The following is a 4,919-nucleotide window of genomic DNA, read 5'->3' on the forward strand; positions in this document are numbered from 1 at the left end:
CAGTTGGAGACCAGAGACAGTTAGAGACCAGTCAGAAACCAGTTAGAGACCAGAGACCAGTAACAGACCAGTCAGAAACCAGTTAGAGACCAGAGACCAGTAACAGACCAGTCAGAAACCAGTTAGAGACCAGTTAGAGACCAGTTAGAGACCAGAGACCAGTTAGAGACCAGTTAGAGACCAGAGACCAGTTAGAGACCAGAGACCAGAGACCAGTTAGAGACCAGTCAGAAACCAGCTAGAGACCAGTTAGAGACCAGAGACCAGTTAGAAACAAGTTAGAGACCAGAGACCAGTAACAGACCAGTTAGAGACCAGTTGGAGACCAGAGACCAGTTAGAGACCAGTCAGAGACCAGTTAGAGAACAGAGACCAGTTAGAGACCAGAGACCAGTGAGAGACCAGTCAGAGACCAATTAGAGACCAGAGACCAGTTAGAGACCAGTTAGAGACCAGAGACCAGTTAGAGACCAGTTAGAGACCAGAGACCAGTTAGAGACCAGTTAGAGACCAGAGACCAGTTAGAGACCAGAGACCAGTTAGAGACCAGAGACCAGTGAGAGACCAGTCAGAGACCAATTAGAGACCAGAGACCAGTTAGAGACCAGTTAGAGACCAGAGACCAGTTAGAGACCAGAGACCAGTGAGAGACCAGTCAGAGACCAGTTAGAGACCAGAGACCAGTTAGAGACCAGTTAGAGACCAGAGACCAGTTAGAGACCAGTTAGAGACCAGAGACCAGTTAGAGACCAGAGACCAGTTAGAGACCAGAGACCAGTTAGAGACCAGTTAGAGACCAGTTAGAGACCAGAGACCAGTTAGAGACCAGAGACCAGTTAGAGACCAGAGACCAGTTAGAGACCAGTTAGAGACCAGAGACCAGTTAGAGACCAGTTAGAGACCAGAGACCAGTTAGAGACCAGTTAGAGACCAGAGACCAGTTAGAAACCAGTTAGAGACCAGAGACCAGTAACAGACCAGTTAGAGACCAGTCAGAGACCAGTTAGAGAACAGAGACCAGTTAGAGACCAGAGACCAGTCAGAGACCAGTTGGAGAACAGAGACCAGTTAGAGTCCAGAGACCAGTTAGAGACCAGAGACCAGTGAGAGACTAGTCAGAGACCAATTAGAGACCAGAGACCAGTTAGAAACCAGTTAGAGACCAGAGACCAGTAAGAGACCAGTTGGAGACCGGAGACCAGTAACAGACCAGTTAGAGACCAGTTAGAGACCAGAGACCAGAGACCAGTTAGAGACCAGTTAGAAACAAGTTAGAGACCAGTTGGAGACCAGTTGGAGACCAGAGACAGTTAGAGACCAGTTAGAAACCAGTTAGAGACCAGTTGGAGACCAGAGACAGTTAGAGACCAGTTAGAAACCAGTTAGAGACCAGTTGGAAACCAGAGACCAGTTCGAGACCAGTCAGAAACCAGTTAAAGACCAGAGACCAGTTAGAAACCAGTTAGAAACCAGATAGAGACCAGAGACCAGTAAGAGACCAGTTGGAGACCAGAGACCAGTAACAGACCAGTTAGAGACCAGTTAGAGACCAGAGACCAGTTAGAGACCAGTTAGAAACAAGTTAGAGACCAGTTGGAGACCAGTTGGAGACCAGAGACAGTTAGAGACCAGTTAGAAACCAGTTAGAGACCAGTTGGAGACCAGTTGGAGATCAGAGACAGTTAGAGACCAGTTAGAAACCAGTTAGAGACCAGTTGGAGACCAGAGACAGTTAGAGACCAGTTAGAAACCAGTTAGAGACCAGTTGGAAACCAGAGACCAGTTCGAGACCAGTTAGAAACCAGTTAAAGACCAGAGACCAGTTAAAGACCAGAGACCAGTAACAGACCAGTTAGAAACCAGTTAGAGACCAGTTGGAGACCAGTTGGAGACCAGAGACAGTTAGAGACCAGTCTGAAACCAGTTAGAGACCAGTTGGAGACCAGTTGGAGACCAGAGACAGTTAGAGACCAGTTAGAAACCAGTTAGAGACCAGTTGGAGACCAGTTGGAGATCAGAGACAGATAGAGACCAGTTAGAAACCAGTTAGAGACCAGTTGGAAACCAGAGACCAGTTCGAGACCAGTTAGAAACCAGTTAAAGACCAGAGACCAGTTAAAGACCAGAGACCAGTAACAGACCAGTTAGAAACCAGTTAGAGACCAGTTGGAGACCAGTTGGAGACCAGAGACAGTTAGAGACCAGTTAGAAACCAGTTAGAGACCAGTTGGAGACCAGAGACAGTTAGAGACCAGTTAGAAACCAGTTAGAGACCAGTTGGAAACCAGAGACCAGTTCGAGACCAGTTAGAAACCAGTTAAAGACCAGAGACCAGTTAAAGACCAGAGACCAGTAACAGACCAGTTAGAAACCAGTTAGAGACCAGTTGGAGACCAGTTGGAGACCAGAGACCAGTTAGAGACCAGTCTGAAACCAGTTAGAGACCAGTTGGAGACCAGTTGGAGACCAGTTGGAGACCAGTTGGAGACCAGAGACAGTTAGAGACCAGTCAGAAACCAGTTAGAGACCAGTTGGAGACCAGAGACCAGTTAGAGACCAGTTAGAAACCAGTTAGAGACCAGTTACCTTCTCCGTGTTCCGGCCTTCCTCCCTGCTCCGCTCTCCTCCCTCCTCTTCCTCATACTGGCCGTTGTTGAGGACCCAGGCCGCCGTCCTCTCCACCGGAGACATGGCCGCCGCCTCCACTGGCGTTCCCACCTGGATACAGATCGTGACATCATCACAGGCCCTCAGCCAATCAGAGAGCTGTAATGTTGTGCCATACCTTTATGCAGGTGAACAGAAACTAAACTGAATTATTGTCTTTGCACCTCAAAGGAGCTTCAGCTGTTACAGCTGGAAACCAGGTCAGGCTGAGACCTGGCATGAGTGACGACCTTTGACCTGAACCTTCAGAGCCACGTAAAGGCAGTTACAAAGTTGGCCTTCTGCCACCAGAACATTTCCAGGATGAGCCCTCCTGCGGTCTAAAGAGATGGGGGCACCGATGCCCTTCTATTTGTTGGTGTGGTTTTGGGAACTGACGGTCTGACGGAACCTCCACCTGCCAGCTGTCCGACCGTAACATCTGCTGCGCTCCTGCTGAGCGTCGAACTGCCTCAAATCAACCCCTTGCTGTGCTACTCAGATAAACGAGAGTCCGTACCTGAGGCGACTGCTTGGCGGCGCTCCTGGAGGGCGGAGTCACGTTCTCCAGGGCGCTGGTGGACGGCTGGCGGCTGGAGGGCGCTGGCTCGGTGGTGGCGCTGCTGCTGCTGCGCAGCGAAGCGCTCTGAGGCTGAGAGTGCGGCGTCCTGGCCCCGCCCCCTCCGCGGCTCTGCTGTTCGACTTTGACGATGTGGGCGGTGCCCGCCGTGGCAGTCTGGCGGGGGATGGCGACAGCAGTGGCGGCGCCCAGCGGCAGGTCGGGCGGCGGGTGGCGGCGTGGGGTGGAGCACTGTTGGCTCTGGGTGCTCCGTCTGCTGCCGACCTCGTCCAGGCTGCTGTTGGAAGCCACGCGACCTTTGCCCCCCACCTGGCTGCCGAAGTCGTCCGAGTTGCTGTGGCTGTTGTGCGAGCTCTCGGTGCTCAGGTTGTCGGAGCTGGAGTCGCGCTGCAGCGAGTGGGCGGAGCGAGCGGACAGGCTGTGGGCGGCGTTGCTCAGGTGGTAGACGGGGTTCTGGAAGGACAGCGGCTGCAGGCCGCGCTGCTGGCTGAGCGACGGCGGCAGCGGACGCCTCACCTGCGGCGCGCTCTGCGGCTGGCCGTCTCTGGGCGGGGCTTTGGATTGGTGCGTCGCCGGCTGAGGGGTCACCGGGTTGGAGTGGGGGTAGGTCACTGGGGGCGCGGCGTGGCCTATAGAGGCCTGAGAGCCCACCCTGCTGAGGCGGGGAGGGGCCTCGTGGGGCGCTGGGGGCCCTTTGGGGCCATGAAGGCTCTGAGAGTCCTGCAGGTCCACCAGAGAGACGCTGCGGCCGTTGGGCAGCAGGCCGTCCCGCTCCTCCTGATCCGAGAAGGCGGTGTTGGCAGAGGGATGCTGCTCAGCCAGCAGGGGGCGCTGGCTCCGACCGTAGGCCTCGGTCTGCTCAGCGACCGGAGACTGAAGGCTGCAGGGAGTCACAGAAACACCGACGTTAGAGACAGAACGCAGCTTCCTCCTGTCTCTAATGATTGCTGGGAGTTTTAATACATTTTATTCATAATTCTGCAGAAGGAATCTTTGGATTATCGTTTCCACCAAAGTGGACAGACTGGCTGCCATTCCTCACAGCAGGGGCTCCAGAGCCAAGAGGGGAAGCTAAACTTTACCCCAGCTAGCATGGAGACACAGCTAACCGGACCACAGAGCTGCGGAGGCTGGAAGACGCTTCCAGCTGGAGAACCCCTGCTGTGGGAAACGTCTTCATTCACTGGAACTTCCCTGGTTCTCAGGTCAGAGGTCGTCTGGGCAGATCAACCATCTGAATATGTCTGATTGTGTTTCTGCAGGTGTGTTAATCTTCAAGCTGCTTTGGCTCAAAACCCTCATGCTGTTTTATCAGGTCACTGGCAGAAATCGCTGTTCACATTAATGTTACAGCAGCATAACTCCACTTCCTGTTTCAGAGTAACCTGGTTTCTGATTGGTCACCTGTCGGCGGGGTCCTCAAAGATGCGCTGCAGCCCTGACGACACGCTGCCGCTGGCGTTGTGGGCGGGGCTGTGGCAGTGGCGCAAAAAGTGGTTATGCAGGGTATGCAACGCATAGGGGCGCAGCACCAGAGGGGGCGCCAAAACCCCGTCTGGAGGGGGCGGCGCGCCGATGATTGTTTTCCCATACACTTCGGCGCGTGTAACGCTCCTTCACCTCGCGCACATAACGAGGTAAATGTAGCGAGTTTTACCCTTCACGTATCGTTGCCTAAGGGGGGGGGGGCGTC

This window comes from Poecilia reticulata, chromosome 17, assembly GCF_904066995.2.
Source record: "Poecilia reticulata chromosome 17, P_reticulata-male-v2, whole genome shotgun sequence".
Classification (NCBI taxonomy): Eukaryota; Metazoa; Chordata; class Actinopteri; order Cyprinodontiformes; family Poeciliidae; genus Poecilia; species Poecilia reticulata.